This window comes from Onychostoma macrolepis, chromosome 08 (assembly GCF_012432095.1).
Source record: "Onychostoma macrolepis isolate SWU-2019 chromosome 08, ASM1243209v1, whole genome shotgun sequence".
NCBI classification, from domain to species: domain Eukaryota; kingdom Metazoa; phylum Chordata; class Actinopteri; order Cypriniformes; family Cyprinidae; genus Onychostoma; species Onychostoma macrolepis.
Window position 1 is genome coordinate 6,626,226 of NC_081162.1, and position 24,087 is coordinate 6,650,312.

At 35.1% G+C, this 24,087-nt stretch overlaps 1 long non-coding RNA gene across 2 annotated transcripts in view; it reads left to right on the top strand.

Moving 5' to 3' along the window:
- The window catches only part of LOC131545506 (uncharacterized), a 29,729-nt gene extending 13,565 nt beyond the window's left edge, over positions 1–16,164 (top strand). The window contains exons 5-7 of one of the 2 annotated variants that reach the window (XR_009272447.1): positions 10,528–10,645; positions 13,536–13,670; positions 13,800–16,164. This is a non-coding gene — a long non-coding RNA (uncharacterized LOC131545506). The remainder of the gene's footprint in view (positions 1–10,527; positions 10,646–13,535; positions 13,671–13,799) is intronic. The other variant, XR_009272446.1, reaches the window with a different exon arrangement.
- Positions 16,165–24,087: the final 7,923 nt, after the last annotated feature.

Below are 24,087 nucleotides of genomic sequence, written 5' to 3' on the forward strand. Positions count from 1 at the left end.
ACCGAGCTGAGCCATAGGAAACATAGATCAACACACTCATATCACTCAATAATAGTTAACCGAAAAAAACAAAACAAAATGACTTTCTCTTTTTCTCCTATGTAAAACACAGAAGTAAACGTTTTGAAGAATGTTCATGTTGCTCTTTTCAGAAAGGCATCATAAAATGGCATACAGTGTCATTTACATTCAATTTCGCCTGATGTATCAAGTTTGAAACTTTGAATGGCCATCTCACAGATGAGATTTCATAAGAAGATTATTGATAGTACCTTGTCTCTGTATGTGTTGTATTGGAAAGAGCAGTGTGAACTATTTTTGGTGACTATCTATGTGTTGTGTTTGCAGCAAAATGTGAGTCTTATATTGTGTGTCATAATCACATGAAACATCAGTATGAATGAAAACAATCCCTGTAGAGAGCCAGTATCAAATGACCAGGAAACATAGTCAAACATAATCCAATCTAACCTGATCATCTCTATTATTTTGAATCTCCTTTCCTCATCAGACATTGAGTTTTTCCGGTTTTCTCCTTTCCGGTTTGACATTGAGTTTTTTTCCTGGATTTATCAATAAAAAAAAACAAAAAACATTAAATATGCAGTTGATGCAGTCATACATACATACATACATACCTCAAAATGTCTATCCTGATATCATAATTAAGAAAAAAGAGTTCTTGAAAAGAAAACCTCATTAAATAGTACTAATAATCTTTTATTATTATTATTATTATTATTTTACAATTAGATTACTATTTTATGATTATTTTTGTTAATGAATTATATATATATATACACACACATATATGTATGTATGTATATATAAATTAATAATTAAAATAATTATTTTATAGGCTATTATTGATGTTTCATAGGTTATAATTCATACTTTTTTTGCTAAAACTGTTAAAAACTTTGGGGTCTGTAAGGAATTTCTTATGTATTTCCTGTGATGTAAAGCATTTCAGCATTATTCCTCCAGTCTTCAGTGTCACATGATCCTTCAGAAATCATTCTAATATGCTGATTTAATGCTCATGAAATAATATAATGTATAACTTAATATCTTTATGAAAACCATAAATCGTTTTTTCAGGATTCTCTGATGAGTAGCAAGCTCAAAAGAACATTTATTAGATTTTTTCTTTTTTTTTTTTTTGTAACAATATACAAGTCTTTACTGTCACTTTAATGCCTCCTTGCTGAATAAGGTATTATTTTCTTTTAAGCAAGGATATGTTCATAATGTAGTCCTGCAAGCCAGAGTGTATGTTGTGTAAATCTAATGAGTATATCATGTCCACATATTTTTCTTTTCTTTTTTTTGTTACTTGATTTGCTTTGCCAAGGCCCAAAAGGAATATAAAAAATAAAAAAAACACACAAAATAAACCCAAGTAATCAACATAACTTCTGCCATGTCTTACATATAATCTAGTAGAGTTGATGAAATTTCTGCTACACTGATTTTTATGGTCCATAGAGGGCGGTGGTGGCCTGAGGCATGCTGGGAACTGTAGTCCTGTAGCGTTGTGAATGAGCTCCAGCGGCCCCTCACAGCATGCAGATGAGTCAAGCCAATTACACACACGCAGCCCGGGGCATCCTGCCCACTTAAACTACACCGCTCAGCTTTAACAACCACAGCATAACCAATTCCACCCACTGCTTAATTGCCTTAAGTGGTTGAGTGCTGAGAAAGGGAGCTGATTTAGCGGCGGGGGGTCGTCACTTAATAACTCCTCATTTCCTTCATTTTACACAATTAGCATGAGTTATGCGCTCTATAAGGAGGCGACGTAGATGGCCGGCCTTTCATGAATGTCAGCACTATGCTGAAGAGCCTCGGCCAAGAATTTGACCCGTCTTTAATATATGACTTAGTGCGAGCTAATGATAATTGCGGAGTACTTGATTATGCGTCAGAGTTTCCGACGTGCATGTGATTTAACGTACAGTAAAGCAGCGTCTTTGTGCCTAATAAAGGATGTATTGTCACAGATGACCGGCCATCAATAACCCTCATTAAAGTGTCTGAGATAGTTCGCGAGCGATTGTTATGTTCTGATGGGAAACCTGCAACAGCTGGAATTTGTGAATCACTGCGCAGACAAAATAAACATGGAATAATTAAGCATGGTTTTAACATGCACCACTGTTGATATGAGTAAGCCGTGTAAACTTTCAAATAGACCGTTGTGCAGCGATCTACCCAAAACAGTCGTTTTCAACCGGCGACTCTCAGGTCTGTTGTACAATAAATAAATATAAGCATAAACATGTTTATTTATTATCTGTATATATTAGAGAAAAATATGACAAAATATGAAAATACATTTCATTTTAACCATCAAATGTCAAAATATATCTTAAAATGTACTTCAAGGGGCAAGAAATTATATTTACAATTTTAAAATACACACACACACATATATTTATATATAAGATTGGAAATATATTTTCTTGCTCCTTGTATAGTACATTTTGAAATTTAGACAGTTGTCACTTTAAACAAAATATATTTTCACTTTGAAAAATATTTTAATAAAGCCATATTTGAAATATTTTTATCCAGAAAATACATATTTTTGTGGTATTGTCAATCTACATATAAATTAATTAAATAAATAAATATAAACACAAACATGACATTTTTTCAAAGTGAAAATACATTTCATTTTAACCATCAGATGTCAAAATATATTTCAAAATGTACTTGAAGGGCTTTATAGACATTTATATTTCCAATCTTAAAATACATATGTATTAGGGGTGGAACGGTACACAGATGTCACGATTCGGTACGTACCTCGGTTCGGGGGCCACGGTTCCATACGATTTCGGTACAACAGGAAAAAATCTCAAATGGCAGAAAGCGACATCCTATTTGTTTTCCTTATTTTACAAAAGCATGTTTTGTTTTTATTGTGAGTGTACACAAATAAAAGCAGACCTTTATACAGTGATGCATTATTAATAAGACAATAAATGTTTAAAGTTGATTCTGCTGCTATATATGGCGTTGTTTTAATGACAAATGTCGAGAGCGCATTATTGTAGCGCGAAAGCACATTAATATAATGCGCAAGCACGAATCTCTCCGCTCGCATGCAGATTTCCTTTGCTCTCGCACAAAACCAGACACGCGCGCTCAGATACACGCTGCTGTCGCCCAGAGAGATTGTGCGCACTTAAAACGTGTCTTTGGAGGCAGCATTCCAAGGTAGGAAGGCATCAAGGCTCGTCCAAATCCAAAGTTAGCTTCACTTCCTGTCTCCTGAGATGCCTTCATCTGATCGATTTTTGAAGGCAGCATAGATGTATCCTTCGATGATGATTCTCAACTTTGTTATAACAGAATGATTCGATATACCATTTTTCTTTCTGTAAAATGGCCATAATGGGTTTTCTCATTATATACAATGTATCTATAAACTAAATCTAATTTGCATATTAATGTGTTTTTGGGGCAACATGTAATGAAAAAAGAAGTGTAATAATGGGAGTAATTGACACAATTTTCATAATATATAAAATTTCATAGAATATTGAAATATATTTTCTTTCCCTATTCATTTGATATGTCTCCCAAATTGCGTAATAAACATGCTTTTAGTCCCGGTGTCCTCATATGAGGACATGTATGAAATCAACATCCTGTTTCGTAACAGAAAGTCATATTTTGATTTTAAACCCCATAACATTTTCCTGAGATGTTGATTTATGGCACACAGTTGAAAAATTAGACAGATTTAAATGATAATTACAAAATATTATCATATTTCCATAAGAGTGTCACAAAATTAATATTAGACATTTCTGAAGACCAAGGAGAGGGAGTGGTCATGGTGAAACATCCAAACATTTAGTATCTCTGAAAAGCCCTGAATGTGCTCTGTACAGGACATCCAGACTTAAAACTGTGGCATGTATAGCAGTCGCGTAGCTACGGGTGGGCCTGGGTGGGCCCACTTTCATCTGTGGCCCACCCAATGAGAAGTTTGTAATTTTCCAAATGGATGTAATTTTTTAAACAATACTAATAAACGTCTTATTTCACTGTAACTTTATTTATTAACAATATTAAACGCTTGTTTTTATGGTCAATTACAGGTCATTTCTTAGTTTTCCCTCTTCCTATAGGTGCATATATATCATCACGCTTGTCAAAATGATGATTTGTCCGTTTTTGTTAGTCCCACCCACAATGTTATGTTTACGACCCATATTTACGACGTAAGGACATAATAGTAAAATGCGCGCGTTTGTGAAGTTAAATTTTAAAATAGCCTAGTGAAGCAAACATAAATCAGATCAATTCTTTTAAAAAGTAAAAGTATTAGCAATTATTCCGGACCGTCTACAAATGAAACCCGACAGACCACCTGAGGGTGCTGGATTTATTGATCGGAAACTTCTGAACCAAGCGTGTTTGAAACATCATATTAGCATAGGTACAGCGTTTGATCCGCTGAACAGATGCGTCCTTTGTGGAAAGAAACACATAAACATTGTGCTAGATCCTGGTCGCCACAACAAACTGTATAATTTGCAGCTGCGCACATCTCTGCGGTCCTCGATGTGCGTGAACTGACAGAGACTCTTGATTATGAAATCATCAGTGAAGCCCCGTTGTTTCACACTGAGGTAATGCTTTTTAATAAACTTCCTTTAGTTAACGTTAGTTAATGCATTAACTAACATTAGCAATACAATTGTTACCGTGTTTATTCATCTTTGTTAACCAGCTCAGGCAAATGTTAACAGATACAACTTTTAATTTTAATAATGTCCTATTAGTAAATTTTGAAATGAACATTAACATAACAAATTACTAATGTTAATGCATGCTTTAGAAGTACTGTGTAATGAACCTTGGTGCTGTATTTTTTGTTGGCAATTTGACACGCAGTTTTCATATGCTACACACAGGGCCGCATTAAGACCTCACTGGGCCCTGGGGCTATGACTTACTGCAAGGCCCCCCTTCACAAAAATTATATATATAGCTTTAAATAGGATTTTTATCCTATCAACATTTTTGATGCACTGCAATTTCAGAATTCTTGTTACTAATTACAATATCACAAAAAAATAATACTAGCCTAAGTAAAACCAAGCTTACTTAAGACAAGTAAACAGTCATGAATGACAAGAGAACATTGTATTAAAAATAAAAAAACATTGTATTAAGTAAATATACAAATAGACTGAATAGTCTTTTATTCACTGTATAAATTCAATATAGATTAATTCTTATTTTACAAAAGTGATTCAGTCAAGGACATGGAGTGATTTTCTTTCTGATGTTTGATTCACATTATTGACACAAATGGCAACAGCAGCTATATCAGGCTGCTTTTGAGGAATAGTTCACCCAAAAATGAAAATTCTGTTGTTTTTCTTAACCTGTATGAGTTTCCTTCTGCTGTTGAAGGCAAAAGAATATATTGGGAACAATGCTGGTAACCAAACAGCTGCTGCATGACTTTCATAGTATGAAAAAAATAAATAAAAATACACTATTGGAGTCAATGGGGCCCAGAAACCTTCTTGTTATGAACATTCTTCAAAATATTTTCTTTTATGTTGAGGTGAACAAAGAAATTCATACAGGTTCAGAATAACTCGAGGCTGAGTAAATGATGACAGTATTTAAATTTTTGGGTGATCTATCCCTTTAAAATCTCATCATACAATGCCAGGAACTCACATAGCCTACTACACTTCACATGCATGCTTTATCTTTAACTATAATGTTCATGTAAGACACAAATGACTGTTTACGAGGATACTCGCAAGGACGGGCATTTTGACACATAACTATATGTATTTGAACGTTTAAGCTCAAGGCGAAAAATAACTCAAGTTTATGCAGTGCTTTACGCAGGTGCGCCGCTGCTTTTAGGCTGTAACGCATGCATTTGCCAAAATAAATTCTGCCCGCTTCTTAATGTCCCTAAACAGTTACATTTGTTTTTACACCACAATGTTTAAAATGAGTTTAAATGATAAGCGCAAAACGATTGACATTTCTACCTGATTATTTCTCAACCCAAAAGCGAATATAGGCCTATAGAGGTTGTTCAAATACAACAAGCAATATACATCCATCAAGTTCATAATCAAACTAACCTAAAATCTGTGGCAACGATGACGCTGTTTTTATCTACTCCATGTGTCCGGTCCACTTGCTGTTCCACAACTTCCACTCCATCATCAGCTTTAGTAAAATAACCTGATAGCTGGGAATTTTACTGACTAACTCGTGTTGTCCCTCTCTCCTTATTTATTTATTAATTTTTTTTAAAGAATAGCCCCTCTCTCACATTTTATTTGTAAATTTTTTTTGAATAGTTGACATTTTTACTTTTCGAAGATTGCTCTTTGCATGACCATTTCAGATTACGCCAGAATGAAGCGAAGAGAGGTGAGTGCGGACGCAGCGGTCACCTGATAGATAGGCTACACAGGTCGTTCAAAAGCAATATATAAAATAAATGCATTTGATTGGTAAAACAAATTCAAATGTGACGTTTCAATCTCTAATGGTATTGCACTGAAATTTATGGAAAAGCTCCACTAAATAATAGCGCTAATAAGTGGGGGGCGTGGTGGGGCTTTGGCGATCGGTGCTAATGACCAGTCAATCTACTCCACAGCCAATCACGGGCCCCCTCCTTGCTCGGGCCCCGGGGCTTCAGCCCCGCCTAGCCCAATGGTTAATGCGGCCCTGGCTACACACCTGGCCCACCCAGTTTTATGTAGGCCCACCCACTTAAACATTTCTGGCTACGCTAGTGATGTATAGTCTCAGAGAAATTCACTAAAATATAATGTCCTCATATGAGGCCGCAGGGTCTTAAGAGGTTAAAAATACTTAACAAGGGGATACCACTGTATTCGATACGATACAGTGGTGTCACGGTTCGGTATGTTTTTGATACAGCAAAAAGAAAGAAATGCCAGAGAAATTTCCTTGATTTTTAAAATTTTTTACCAATTTTACACTATTTTTTTACTTTGAACAATGATGGAGCTATACTTGACCCATCTTCTGGGGTGTCTTCTTGGCAGCATATAAAACAAAAATAGCTCCGGTTTGAAGTATTCCAGTTGATGTAGCCTATTGTCATGTAGCAGATTAATATTTTCCAATAAGTTTAAATTCATTTAAATTGATTTTACCTTTAATGGGCTTTTCTTTTCTTTTTTGGCAGAGGAAACACAGAAGTTTTGCTTTTACACTGTTTAATGCAGCTCTGAGGGACATGTAATGCTTTAGCCTGCAGTTACAAATGCATAAATAATGTTTTGATATTTTAAACGTAAAACGTGGACAACTGATGTTTGAAATTAATTAAAAAATGTAAAGATACTTTAAATGTGAAATTAAAACCACCAGCAGGTGGCAGCAAATTTTTGTAGGCGAAATTGAGCAAACGCAGGCTGTCTAAAACGTAAGTCTCTTAATTAACTTATTGCTTATTGAACTGTTGTAAAAACCCTTCTCTCCTTCCCTGCCTTTGATATCCCACAATCCTGTGCGTTCCATTCCGAGACAGTTGTAACGTATAAAGTCAACGTATAAAGTTATGAAGTCACAATCGCACGATTTAAACTCACATTTTAGCAAAACCACTTGAGGACCATTACTGTACAACCCCAGCGATGAGTGAAGGGAGGAAGAGGGCTTCAAACAGGGAAAATTACACCCTATAGCTACCAACATTTATTAGGATGTGATCATCAGCTTCAATATGTTTGATAAGAACTTTCAGAGATGACTTTTGGACTGAATAAACATGTGTTTTAGTGTACATTTCTCTGAGGCGCCAGAGGCGACTGTAAAACTGTAAAAAGATGGAAGTTTATTGCGGCGTCCAGCCCAAACAGCGCTATAGGGAAAACTTTTAACACCTTACTGGCTCATACAGAGCCCTATTGTCTTGCTCTCGCTTACATAATCACTGACATCATCAAGAAGAGACTATAACAGCGGTCTGAGCCTTTTCTCGCACACGTTCTCACTCATCCAATCGCTCATTAATTTGTTCACTCCCTGCTTTACTCAGCGACTCGTGAACTGTGTGACTCAGTCTTTCTCAGAGAAGACGATCATTTGGGTTTTGGCTCTGGCTGAGGAGCAGGTATGAACATGTGAAAAAGGAAATGCAACACCCTCTAACATAAGCTTTATTACGGCTTCTTTTCAAATCCCTAATGACATGTGCAGTAAACGTTGCAAAGCGGAGTAAATTATCATAGCAGACATAATGAGGGAGGGTGTGATTGTTTATTTAGCTATTAGTGTGTTTGATTATGTGACAATTAGTTTGAACTCGCTGCTGTACACCCTTCAGATTCATCACAGAGTTTCAGAGTTTCTGTTAAACATAAGTTAAAACTGAAATCTTTTAGAAGAATGTATTATTTGTTTCTTTGATTACACTGGTACTGTAGCTAATGCCATGTTTCTAAAATTAAACCAGCAGAAACGACAGTCAGTTTGGCTCAGTGTGCAGTATATACAAAGCCTAATTGTATATAATTATTTTGTTCTTTTTTATGTTTTTGAAAGAAGCCTCTTATGCTTAACAAGGCTGCATTCATTTGATCAGAAAAACAGTAATATTGTGACATATTATTACAATTTAAAATACCTGGTTTTTATTTTAATGTCTTTTAAAATGTAATTTATTCCTGTGATAAAAGCTGAATTTTCAGTATCATTACTCCAGTCTTCAGTGTCACATGATCCTTCAGAAATCATTCTAATATGCTGATTTGCATGCTAATATTCAGTTTAAAAGGCAGCGGTAACTATTAAATTGAATGTTATCATACTGTATATCTCTTCAATAAATTGAAGAGTGATTACTTGAATTGATAAATCAGTTTCAAAGTGTTTTATTGAAACAAATAAATTTGCTAAAAAGAATCAGACTTCCCTTGTGAAAAAGAAGTTAACTTTTAAAAATAGTACTTATTACAGAGAGACTCTACTTTCATAGAATATACTTAAGTGTGAGCTGAATGTAATGTTTTTGGACGCTTAATTGTTTGTTATTTACAATTAAATGAAAAGGTATTGTTTAAATTGATATTAACTGCAATTAGTTGCATACACCTAAGTATGACTTAAGTACATCTTTATGTAATTTCATAATTACTTTTATTGTCTTTGAAATATGATTCAAGTGTACTGATGAATCTACTTTATTGTAAATGCTGGGCAACCCAGCACTGGGTAAATATTGGACAGAACACATGCTGGGTTATTTTGAATAACCCAACCCAAAATATTAAAAATAACCCAATAAAATGACCCAACAGGCCATTAAAAAAATAAATAAATAACCCAGCATTTTTTAGAGTGTATAATTAAGTACCTTAGTTGTTAGTCAACACATTCAAACAAGTGTACTTCTTTAAAGCACAACCAAAGATTATTAAAACATGATTTAAATTGCACTTTAAACCAAAACTTATAATTTGGCTTTATTACAAGAAGTGAACTTAAGTGTGTTAAGAAACAGTCATGAAAGTATACTATCTTTATATACACTTAAGTGGCCTTTTATTTCATCAATATTATATTATCTAGAAGTAGAGCTTTATATACAGTACATACATACAGACACATTTATAAGATTTGAAGTACAGTCTCTATAAGCATACACTCACAATTATATGCACTTCTCTTTCACAAGAAATCTCAATGATGCTATTTCTAACTAAACACTGTATAGTATTTATGCCACTCAGCTCTTTGAGTGACAGATCATCCAGAGAGCTCATACAGTTTGTTCGCTTCCTCAAGAAACAAAAGCTGGAAATCCTCCTCCGCGCACACACACACACACACACACACACAAGCTGCAGCATAAAACAAAAACACTCATTCATTACAGTAACGCAATTACACATGATCAAACATTTGCAGTCCACATGTGTGGTCACGTCGCTTGTAAAATTTGGGGAAGACGCACAGATTATGAGTATAACGTTCACTGAACTGCAACTCTGTAATGTAATGAACTCCAGCAGGCCCGGCGCTCTGAACGAGCCCTGAAACTGTACTTCAGTGAAAGGCAGCGTTTATGTGGCACTCTGTATTCTGAAAGGGTTCTGCACTGTTCCTTTCATCAGAGGGAAGAGGGGATCTGTACAAAAACAAGCTTTATGTGTGGATAAAAGACATGACTGCCCTTTTGACTATGCCCTTGAAATCCAGAACGGATGGAGAGAGACTTTTTGTGCTTTATTAGATATAGTCAACAAAAGAGGAAGATGGAGACAGAGAAAGATTTTACTCATTAAATCAACCATTGACAAAAGAGCAGATTTATAAGGCAACAAGAAAGCCAAATTCCTTTCCTTAAAGTCGCAATCCATTGCTGTTATAAATACATTTATATATAGCTTTAGCTATAAGGTCATGTCACACGAGGCTTGACTCTTTGACCTGCGAGCTGTGTTTATAGTGCAGATATTTTATTTGTTTCTCACAAACATGCAGCTTTTCGCTTCACAAGGCATGATGGACTGGAGTGATTACCTGTGGATTATTGTGATGTTTTTATCAGCTGTTTGGACTCTCATTCTGACGGCACCCATTCACTGCAGAGCATCCATTGGTGAGCAAGTGATGTGATGCTACATTTCTCCAAATCTGTTTTCCATTAAGAAATATTCATTAAGACATATACATCTTAGATGGCCTAATAGTGAAAAAAAAAAATCATTTTTGGGTGAACTATTCCTTTAAACCAGACGAGTTGTTATTCAGGATAACAACAAACACATTGACAGTTTAACTGCTTCAACCTGCAAAAACCAATATAGACTAACACAAATGTTATTTTTTGTTGGTTTAGCTATAGAGCACTAATTTTCCAGTTTGGTGAAAATAAAATGCTGTTTTAAATTAGCTGTTTGTAAAAGTAGTTTTGTCGTAGGCTTACTTGTTTTTTAATAGCCATCATCTATTAGCCATTTTGTATGAGCTGTTTGCATTAGCTGCTATGTATTAATCATTTTGTAGTGGTTTGTTATTAGCCTTTATATACATTTGCATTAGCCATTATGTATATTAATTAGACAATTGCGTTAGCCAATTTGTATTAGCATGCATTGTATGTTTTTTGTTTTCATTAGCTGTTATGTACTCTAAAGCTGTTTTTATTTGCCATAGCGATTACATATTAGACGTATTGCATCAACAACTGTTTTGTGTTAGCAATTACATATTAGCTGGTTTGTATTGCTAGGTTGTAATTGCTTTTTATTAGCAATTAATGTATTAGCCATTATATTAGCCATTTTGTATTAACAGTTTTGTAGCTGTTCGTATTAGATATATATTGTATTAGCAATGATATATTCACTGGTTTGTATTGCTGGTTTGTAACTGCTTTTTAGTAGCCATTAATTAACCATTTTGTGGGCAATATATTAGCTGGTTTGTATTGTTGGTTATGAAAATTATGCATGGTGCCACAACACATAAGAGCTCCCTTATCAGTTGTGCTTTTTTTCACGGACGAGCCGTTCACACTTGCCGCTCACAAGCAGCCTGTTTAGTAATGCTCATTTGTACTCGTGCCTGACTCCGCACCGCAAGTCTCCACGAGCCCATTTGGCAATATGGATGAGGCTAGATGCACACATTGCGCGCAACCTGTGTCAACTCGTGCCTGGCTCCGCTTTTAAAGCAAATGTAAATTCAGTCTAACTGATTTCACTTGGATGAAATGAAACATTCAGCACATTTTCCACTTGTTCTTAAAATCCCAAATACTTAAATGAATAAATCAGCCAGTAACCTATGTAATACTTTGCATAATAAGAAAGTAATACAGTTCTTTTTTATACAAAATAAACAAATCTTTCCTGTGAAATTCAGTAATTAAGTAAATTCTGTAAAAGTAGTAATACCATTATAATCTTCCCTGTTGAAAATAACAATAGAAGCCCTCCCAAAACACAACAGAAAATTTAATGGATTTAAGGGTTATAATGGGAATTGTATTGGTTTTAATATAATAGTGTCAGGGCCGTACTGCACACTATTGACAATACTGAGCTGAATCTTGACTTTGCAAAATCAAAATCGCAATCGCAATATCTGTCAAAAAAACCGCAATTAGATATTTTCCCCAAATTGCACAGCCCTAGTCCAAATACACTTTTGCTAGTTTAATGATGGGAACCTGGCGCATGGTCTAAAAGGGTTGTCCCTATTCTCTTAATGAATGATGGGTGTGTTTTTGGGCATAACATGCAATAAACCAATCAGAGTCTCATCTCCCATTCCCTTTAAGAGCCAGTTGCGTTTGCGCCATGGCGGATTCACTATTTACACGCTATTACACAGCGGAATTTGCAAGTGCAAAGACTGAACGCGTCTCCAGAGAGGAAGCAGAGCTGCTCATGCGCGAGCAAATACGTAGGCTAATTCTGATACATGCAATGATTATCCATTATAACATGTAGGCATTTTTATATTTATGTAGCCTGCACAATAATAATATTTACCATTTTTAATATTTGGCATGTTTGTGTGCTGCTGCGCATTTCTGTGTGTGTAATAAGCAGAGTGTACGCGTGTTGTGGACCCGCCTATAGGCGCATATTACTAATGCATTGTGCCAGGTGTATGATATAGGCCCTACATACTGTATTAGACATTTTAAATAACAGATTTTTAGCTGTTTTTATTAGCCATAATGTATTAACCAGTAGCCTACATAGGTGCTTTGTATTAAAAGTTTTGTAGCTGTTTTTTTGTATTAGCTTTTTTGTATTAGCAAGTACCTGGTTTGTATTATTAGTTTGTAACTGTTTTTATTAAAGCAATAAGCCCCAAGAAGCCGTAGATTACAGTGAATTTATAACAGCTAAGGGGCATTGTTAGGCACGACGTGAAGCAGTGTGCCTAAAACCTCCTTAGCTGTTATAAATTCACTGTAAACCACGGCTTCACGGGGCTTATTGCTTTTATAAAACGGTTATTCCATATACGTAGTAAGGTTTCACAAAATAAAACAGAGCAAATCAATTGTAATGATATAAATAAAAACAGTATTTTTCCACCAAACAATGTAGTTCCTCAGAAACAGTTGTGGTTGCAACAAAGTGGTTGCCAAGCAACACACAAAAGTAAACAAAGGTGTATGTTTGTAGAGTATTTTACAACAGCTTTGAATGCGGCTCAACCAATCAGAATCAAGGACCGGAATTATCCATTTTATAATAGCTGTTTTGTAATGCGTTTTTGTTTTTTATTAGCTATTATTAGCTGTTTTTATTAAACCATATTGCATTAGTTGTTAGTTTGTTATCTATTAGCTGTTATATTAGACATTTTGTGTTATCCATTATAAATGATCAGCTTTTTAGTTGTTTTTATTAGCCATTATGCATTAGTCATTTTGTATTAGCCATTGATATCAGCTGTTTAGTTTGCAAAAGTGTGTTTTGACGTGTGTGTGTGTGTAAAAGAGGTCTTCTCATCCTGTCTCACAGTAAACAGTTGCTTTCCCATGAGCACCCTCGTGTTCCTGTTGTTGGCCAGGTTTGTGCACACTGGGAAACATCCCGCTCCCTATTGTCCTGGAGGCCAAAGGTCAGGGAGTTTTTCTAAAGCGTTCAATGAGTGAGGTGAGAGGTGGGACGCAAGTCATGATAAAGAGGCCTTTCCAGCCCCCCATGGAAAAAAGCACATTAAATGTATTATTTTTCTCTCCCTCTTGTCTTTCCCTCTTTTCTTTCTCTTTCATTGATTATCAGATTCTGCTCTTTCAAGAGGACGGCAGGGTGGGGTTCTGGAGGAGCACAAAAAGAGGGGCACCTCTGACACAATAGCACAACTCACCAATTCACCATCAACTTCCTGACTGGCCACGGTCAGTCCTGCGTTTGTATTGAGCGCTTTCCCTCTCCTTGCGTGCCGGTTGGATGTCTTTATTATAACACACAGAGCACAGGGATGAACATCAGCTTTCCCACTGAGGAACATGGAGAGTAGTTTGACCTGTACAGAATGAATGAGAGTGTCGAAGTTCAACAAATAAACATCTCCGACGCTCAGAGGACAGCAAAACATTCGTTTCTACACAATTCTTCAGCATTCTGAGTCTGACTGATTTTCAAATTGTTTGTCTTAAACATATCAAAAAAACGTTATGGGGTTTCAAAACGTAATGTGACATTTTGTTATGAAACGGCATCATTTTCATACATGACTTCTGTAGAGGACAGCAGGACATACAGCATATTAAATCAGGCTTTTAGGGGAGACACAAGAAGTCAATAAGGAAAGAAATTATAGATCAATATTCCTATGAAATATGATATATTTTTATGAAAATGTTTCCAATTTATTACTCCCACTATTTTGCCTATACATGTCTTTTCAAGTCTATTTTTTTATTTTATTTAGTCCCTGTGTCCTCTAAAATATCTTTTTTCAAAAACAAAAATTCTCCATTTGTTTCTTATGCTCCAACCAATGCAGTGACATTCACAAATTCACAAAACTTTTATGTTTATGGTTCTCAGGAGGATATTGTGAAGGTGAAACACAAACTGACTAACAAAGTGATTTTAGTGAAATATACTATTAACAGAAATTATTATTTTATCAAAAAAGGCGGGACTTGGTTCAGTCTGCTGGTTGTTGATTGGATGGAGGCAGATCTGAACGCGAGCTTGCAGTCAATTATAAGAAAATGTAAGCCTGGGTTATTATAGTTAATAAAAAAACAAAAACTGAAATCAAAATCATTAAAAAAAAAAAGGTTTACACTACTTTTCTAAAATAAATGGTAACTTTAACATTAAAACATTGTTTTATTTCTGCTATTTGCAAGGCAACATTTCTCATTTTCTATTAAAAACCACACAACAAAATTACTAAAACCTTTTAAGAAAACAGAAAATAAAAAAATGTTAGCAAAGAGAAGTCTGTCGTTTCAATGATGATCAAGTGACTGTTTGGTTATAAATTACATGGGAAAAAAAGAAAAAGAAACATATGCTAGGATGAATTGTTCACAATAATATGATGCATTTAGGGAAAGAAAAAAAAAAGATTGAATTTCCATTCCAACTTGCCAGAAATGCTCAAATTGGTCAAATATTCAAAACACTGTTATATAAGTATACTCATAGTAGTGTTGTTATTTCAGAAGACCAGGTTTTCACAAGGATGAATGTCAAAATATTATCTAAAAATGTTTGAATATTTGATTTCATTTTGCATTCTCGTGTTGAGCAAAATGTCAATTTTGTCAATTAAAGTAGATGTGATTTTCTTTTCAATACATTTTCAACAAGTAACTTTTAGAAGTAACTACACAATGTAATCCTACCATTTACTAAGACATCACAACTAACAAAACAATAAAGAAAAGAACAAACAAACAGATTCTTTGTCTTCAACTAAATGTTGAACGACTCCATGTGTAGGCAAGCCCTGGCAATGTGCTTTCTCTGTTGGCCTTTCCAAGCGTCTTCCATCATAGTCGTGAACAGACCAGATCATCATTTATTATCCCTGCCATGAATGTTGTCAATGTTGAAATATACCGCTGGAGTGTGTTCATCAATCTGTCTTAAGCTTATGCACACACACTCCAGTTCAAATGTTATGAAACAGGACTGTATGACAAATTGCTCTTTGTGAGCATTGCACATTGTAAGTAAGTAAATAAATATTTGAATTATTAAACAGAATGACTCGCACACATGTAAAGTGGCACTGATTGACAGGCAAATAATTCCCCAGCGGGATTGTAAACGGGAAGCTGCTGGGACCTTTTGCTCTAGTTCTGACACTAGTCAAAGCCATTGAGTGTGTGTGTGTGTGTGGGCCTCTCTCCTACTGTAGAGCATTAGTAGATGCCTGTGGAGTTTCACAGAGCTGCACAATGCAGTGCCACATTTACTAGAGAGAGAGAGAGAGAGGTAGAGAGAGACAGCAGCACTTGACGTGTGTCTGACCCTCAGCACTGGGAACATTTTAAGAGCTCAGACAGGAACATGTTTATTCCCCGTTTTTGTTAGTCTCTACCTGTTTTCATGCATTTTGTCACTCAGAGCTTGATATTTCATAGCTCAGGAGATATTTAGGCCAAAGTGTTCATTTGAACTCAGATGTTTATTAATAAAAGGAAAAGTTCAATTAAAAGTACACTGTAAAAAAAAAAGTTGAGCCAACTTAAAACTTTAAGGCAACCAGCTTCAGCAGATTTTTGAGTTTTCTCAACTTGTAGTTTTAAGTTTATACAACAAAAATTTGAGTATCTCCCACAAAAATAATTTGAGCAAACTCATAATTCTGCTGAAGCTGGTTGCCTTAAAATGTAAAGTTTTATTTTTTTACAGTGTAGCTCTGCTGAGATCAGGTCATTTGGTCTTTGATAAGAAATGTAATGTTGAGCTTATTAAGATGTTTAAAAGACCAAAAGCACCACACCAAGTTTGAATACCGCTGCAACTTACAAAATGAATAAAAAATAACACAATTGGATAACTTGAGCATCATAAACAGAGTCATCTGTTAGTGAACTGTTCAATTTTTGTTTTGTTTCATGACATTGACATAAATGGTTTCCTCAGCATTGGTTACAATGGCATGTATTCAGTTGACTCGAGTCGAACTTTTCATGTCAGTAGGTTATTAATTGACAGAGAATTTATTTTTGGGAATAATCTGAACTTTCACTTTCATTATTTGTCGTTAGTTGTTGAGCAGACGGTTCGCTTGTGAGTCCAACGCATACATTTTAAAGTCCAATGCATACACTATTGGTCAAACGTTCAGAGTAATTTCTGTTTTGAAAGGAGTCTATTATGCTGCGATGAGTTGTGCGAGGTGATCAAAAATACAGTAAAAGTGGTATTATTGTGAAATACTACAATTTAAAACAACTTTTTTTCTATTTTGATATATTTTTAAGTTCGCATGAACCGGAAGTTGCTGCCGACTTTATTTCAGTATGGTGACGTATTTCCAACTGAAACGGAATATTGAGTAGAGGGCGGGGTTTCTCTCATCTCTGGAGGGGCGTGGTTAAGCAAATTCTGTCCAAGCCGTTAAACTGATGTCATCAGAGCAGGAGCGCCGTTCCGGAGCGGAATCAAATGAGCAGATTTTGATTAAAGATTACCAAGACTTTTTTTTTCAGAGGATTAACTTGCACGGATTAATTATTCACTTTAAGACTAACAATGTGCACTAACAAAATAAATATTGTAAATTTTGATTTCATGCGGACTTTAAATATATTTTTCTTGTTGTGCTGTACTGTTTTTGGAGAAAGTGTGATGCATTTTCAGGATTCTTTGATTAAGAAAGCTCAATGAACATCATTTATTCAAAATAGAAATCTTTTATAACATAAACGTCTTTACTGTCTCTTTTGATCTCTGGTAGTTTATCTCCATTTCCATGAAAATATGAAGCAGCACAACTCTTTTCAACATTAATTAACGATGATTTCTGAAGGATCACGTGACATTGAAGACTGGAGTAATGATGCTGAAAATTCAGCTCTGCATCACCGAAATAAATTAGAAAACAACATAGAAAACAGTTTTTAAATTGTAATAATATTTCACAATATTACTGTTTTTTTTTATTATTATTATTAAAGGGGTCATCGGATGCCCATTTTCCACAAGTTGATCTTTAGGGTCTTTATGAAAAGTATATAACATACTTTGGTTAAAATTTCTCAATGGTAGGATAAAAAACACCTTCTTTACCCTGTCAGAATCAGCTGTTTTCAGCAAGCTGTTTTTAGTCCATGTCGCTTTAAATGCTAATGAGCTCTGCTGACCCCGCCCCTCTCTTCCGTGGGGTGACGAGCAGACTGTAAACTTCAGCCGCAATACTGGCTAACTAGCCCGTTATTAGGAAATGCGATTTGCAAAGATACATTAAAAAAACCCTTATACTCCTTCTTGTAGATGAAGCTGGATCACGAATGATTCGCGAAAACATAAACGCATTTAGGCAGATCGGGGATCGGCGCATTCCCTTCAAAACGAAAGTAAAGTTAATCCTCTGCGTCTTCAGCGGCTCAGATGTTGGGAGTAAACATCTGACGACTGCTATATTCATTATTACATCCAACAACAAAACACCTCAATTGCTTAATCGGAGACATCTCGTCTTCCCCTGCACCGGAGTCGGCAGACAGCTCTCGGGTAAGACCGCCTTGTCAATCAACTATCGTGGGAGCGGCCTGCACAGAACTACATCATTCTGACAGGAATCTCAGAACAGCCAGATTTGAGAAAGGGGATTTTAAAATAGGGATTTAAAAAAAACACTGGGTGGATTTTTATCATTATAGGATGGATGTGTACACACATTTCCAACACACATTTATGTTCAAACAACTTGTAAAGTGAATTTTGCATCCGATAACCCCTTTGACCCCTTTAAATAATTGCAGCCTTGGTGAGCATAAGAGGAATATATATATATATATGTATACATATAAATTGTAATTTTTCCAAATGTTTGGCCAGTAGTGTAAATTGCACTTTCAATCATGATTTTGGAAAGATGCTTTTGAAAACATAAGGGTGAGAGATACAGGGTTTTGATGACTTCTCAAGGCCAGTGGAGATACTTCAGCAGATCAACATCTTTTCACTGCTCATTTCACAATTCATACAGGTCATTCGGTGCATTCTGTCAGATATTGAATGGAAATATGTAGAATATGTGGAATGTTTTTAAGAGCCGATGACATCTTTTTCATTTTTGGTTGAACTGTTTCTTTGAGTGAGTCTTGGTTTTCTCTCCATTTCAACTCCCTGCGGTTTAGTAGAAATATCTTGTTTGTTTTTTCTTGGATTTTTTTGTACTTTGAGTGTTTTTACATTCATTTTTACAATAGTACAAATCATTCAGTCCTACTTTCAAGCACCTGATGCTTCAGAAGCAGCACGTATCCCAGAATGCAGCAGACCTCCTGCAGGCGTGATCTCTGAGGATGGTGAGCGCTGCTCGCTTCAATATGGACATTCTCAAAGCCTCATTTATCTTTTTTATGGCAGAGCGCTGTTTGATTTCCAGATGGGCCGTTTTTTACCAGGAGATTGGGAGCTTCCTGTAAGACGTACCCTTGGACTGGATGTTCAGTGACTGATGCAACACGTGCCCTGATTTTTTTAAGTTGTGTTTCTCAGGGTGAGAGTCTGTTCAGAGGCTGAGCGTGTGAGTATAGGACTATCAATCCAATGAAAATATCATTAAATTAATGACACGACATGCCAGTTTATCAATTAAATTCATTTGTGATTAGTTTGCAAGATTGTCATGGGACATGAATTGGTATTTTTGCATTAATGCATTTATTTGTAAATAATTAATCAAACCAAATGAATGTCTTAAATGGACTGCCCTAATAAGTAAACAATCATTGCTTCATTTCAGAAGTTGTCAGATAAGTTGAAAAATCCCTGATTTCAAAATTAATGGCAGAAGATGAAAATACTTTTATAAAATAAAAAATAAACCCCTAAAACTTTCAGCTAGTTGCAAAGGCAACTTTTTCATTTAAAAATTAACTGGATGTACTAAAATAACTAAAACTGAACCTGAAATAAAACACATTAACACATTAAAAAATTTAAAAATAAATAAAAATGACAAAACGCTCAATAAAATGACATAAATTTGAACTAAGATTAAAATGAAAAATATAAAAACAATTTACTGCGGAAAAGGTTTTATGTTCCACAGAAGAAAGAAACTAATTTCATTTTTGGGTGCAATATACTTTTAAAGTATTCCAATATTATGGCATTCATGGCTCATGATAACTTGAATGAATTTAGTTTTTTTCTGCATACTATGGCATAAACATAAACAATAAAAACAAAAACTAACAATTGGCAAAAATAAGGTAATGCTATTATGTTCCATTATAAAACTACACTATAAAAAGTGGTAACTTGCTATTGTTAGTTTAAAGAGATATTTCTATGTGATTTAACACATACACAAATACTTTAACTGGTATAAATCAATGTGTTTCGGCAGAATTAGTGACTTTAATAAAACCAGTTAATTTTGATACCCCTTTTTTGGTTTTCAATTTCAGAGTATACATTAAAATGCTTTTTTTTTTTTTTTTTTTCAGTGCCATCAAATTTAGATACCCTCTTTTTAATTTTATATTATTTTATTTTATTTTTGCCTAACGATTTTTCTCAACAAAATTAATATTAAAATAACTTTTTTTTTTTTCAGTGCTAGGCTCATGGCAATGCTATCAAATGAGTGAGAACTCACTCTATCTGTCAGTGTTGGACTTCTCTGTTCCACTGCTCATTTCCAAGAAGGACGCAATGAATACCAAGTTGTTAGTTATCTGGAACGTAGCACAAACCTCCACTACACATCTAGAAAACACACAAGTCACCTTCATCAACAGACCATCAGAAATCACAGCCTCAGAGCTCACAGGAGAAGCGTGCAGGAGGTGATGTGTATGGTGAGGCCACAGAGAGCTCAGTGTGTGCGCTGGTTTCAGATGGCCGCTGGAGCACAATGAGAGCCACTAGAGTTTCGCTCTAAAATCTGGCCGGAGGCTTAACGTATCACCTAATCTGGCACCGCTGGCACGGGATGGTAATTGCGCAGCGTGTTTGTGTGGGTTGGAGGACAGCTGGAAGTGGTTTGGTGTGCGGCACAGAGTTTGTTTTCAGATCAGCTCTGAGGAAAAAGATCTGGCTGTTATGCAAGCGTCGCTTCTACGCTTTGCTGACAGTGATGGATATTTCATAAGTCGCCGAGACAGAACGTGTCTGTTTGCGTGAGTCTTTAGCTCAGCTTACGCTCAATTATCACTCCATTAAGTCGTCTGACTTCGAAATCACAGTGACTTTAGTCTGGAGTTGACACGAACGCATCCAAAACCTTCCTGCGACGTCTGTCCAGCTCCTCAGCAAAACACAAACGGTGGCGAGGGGTCAGTTCCTCCAGCGCTGCGGATGGAGCGGCTGATTTTCTCCTGGTTTTATGACCACATAAATCTGACTGGTGCCAAAGAACAGAAAAACAGGGGATTAAAATTCCCCTTTCGCCATGTTCAGGGGTCCAGCTGCACTAGGCTGTTTGTTTAACACAGCTGCACGGAGAGACAGACAGAAAGAGAGATAAAGACACACACGTTTGCCAACCAAAATGGCTTGTTTTCATTGGCAGGTACTCAGGTTTTCTCAGAATTATGATTGCGTTGCTGCAGACTGACTGAACCTCGAAATAAAGAAGAAGAGCTGATGGAAAAATCCTTTGTTTGACTTTCTGGAGGCATCTGAACAGAAATCACATCTCATGCTGTTAGTGATGCTGTGAGAATCAAGAGTACTCTCATTAGGATCGATTCATTTGGGAATGTTCGAGTGTTTTAATGTTAAAATGTAAAGTTTGTCTCTTCATGGCATATTTCCATTTTGCATCGCATCGTAGACTTATGCAATTTGTATATATCCTTCATAAATAATAATAATTAGAGTCAAAATAGTATATCATTGAATTGTGCATCTGTGCATTTTTTTTTTTGGGGATAATATTGCCCATAATCCTTGGCATATCATAATATGATAAGATGGTTTTCTTTCGACATGAAGTAATTATGAAATTTAATTTTTGAAGATTTACTCATAACTTTAGCTAAATGCTAATGTCTACATGTAAACAATATGAGCTGGTGCCCAGATGCAATTTTGTGATGTAATTTATATGCTACATTTAAAAAAAAAAAAAAAAAAATCACTTAATCAGCTTGTTTTGAAGTCTAAAAATAACTTTAGTTAAAAAAAAATCTTATAATTAGATCTAAAAATTGCATTTATATGTTATAATAATAAACATTACAAGAAAATTATTATTCTATTTTATATTCTAAATCTTTATATATATATATATATATATATATATATATATATATATATATATATATATATATATAATTTATACATTTTACACACACACATATATATATATATATATTAATGCTGTCAAACGGTTAATCACGATTAATCACATCCAATATATATATATATATATATATATATATATATATATATATATATATATATATATATATATATATATATAATTCTTTCTTTTCCTTTTCTTTTTTATTTGTGTGTGTGAGTGTGTAGAAACATGATTAGGATATGTGAAATCTACCTGTCTGCTGAAAAAAAAAATCTAAAAATCATTTTTATATTTTATAATAATATTAAATCTTTCTTTCTTTCTTTCTTTTTTCTTTGTGCAGAAATATGACATGGATATGCCTTTAATGCACCTGCCTGCAGAAATGTGTTAGGAAAAATATCTAACTAAAATTATATATATCTGGAAAAGCTTGCTCCTGTTGGTAAAACCATCAAACTACCATTGGTCCGTGCTGATTAAGTCATATATATATATATATATATATATATATATATATATTGTTTGTATTTATTTATTTTTTAAATTTTTTTTTACAAATATGACCCGACTATGTCTTTGTAAAATGCACCTGCTGGTTGAAATTTGTATTTTAGATGAAAAATATCCAGTTATTTCTTGCAGTGGGAGTTTTGGTGAAATCTACTTTGATAACTTGGCAGTTAATAGTGTAATTCACACCCATTTCTACCACTCCTACTTCACCTGTACACACAGACACACACACACACACACACACACACACACACGTCTGGTTTGCTATCCTTGTGGGGATGCTCCATAGGCGTAATGCTTTTTCTACTGTACAGACCGTATATTCTATTGCCCTACACCAACCCTACACCTAAACCTACCCCTTACAGGAAACTTCAGGCATTTTTAGATTTTCAAAAAACTCCATTCTGTGTGATTTATTAGCTCGTTTACCTGTGGGGACCTCAATTTAGGTCCCCACCGTGACACGAGTCCCCATGAGTCTGTGTGTATTCAGGTTTAAGTCCATACCAGAATAGAAAAACAGGTACACACACACACACACACAGCACCCTCATGAAGGCTAACTGAACGATGGCGCTGTGATAGACGAGCGTGTTGGGCCTGTTCATCTGCATTCTTGCATGCAGATTTTCACAGTTGCACAAAGGCTGTCTGAATCCTGCTCTTATGCTGGGTTTGGCTCAGGGATCGGCAGACAGAGCAGCTTGTCTTCAGGTGCCTGATTTTGCTTGCATTTGTCTCACTTTCATTTATGGATGGGTGTTGGGTTTCACCGGGCAGACACTTCACAGAGAGCATCTCCTGTGTCGTACAAGATTTAAAAAGCCTTACAGTATGGCAGTATCCCAATTTGCATGCTTATTGCACGCCTATATAAAAAATTTGTACTTACACATTTGTTACAAAAAAATTAATTAAATAAAAAACATTAATTAATAAAAGAAAAAATCTGTATTTATTATTGTATTTGTTATAATGTCACATAATTATTATTTTAAAATATCTAAACATATATATATATACAGTATCCCACAGAAGTGAGTACACCCCTCACATTTTTGTAAATATTTTATTATATCTTTTCATGTGACAACACTGAAGAAATGACACTTTGCTACAATGTAACGTAGTGAGTGTACAGCTTGTATAACAGTGTAAATTTGCCGTCCCCTCAAAATAACTCAACACACAGCCATTAATGTCTAAACCACTGGCCACAACAGTGAGTACACCCCTAAGTAAACCGCAGCACGACGAGGACACCAGACCCCCTGTTTCTTTTGGACACTTTTTCCCCTTGGACACTTTAATTTATTGTTTTTGTTTAATAAAAGCCTCTCCGAGGCCTGACACCACACCCACTGTGTCTGTCGTTGGTTCCTCCTGTCACAGTATATATATACACACACACATAATACATATATCACATTATAATATTATTTGTTATGAATGTTGTATTTATTTAATTACCTTTAAATCAATCTACTTGTTTTTCCCCCTAAATTTCAGAATGTATTATTATATTTATTATATTATATAATCAGTATTTAATTTATTAAAGTAAACATATAAACATCCTTTAAACAAGAT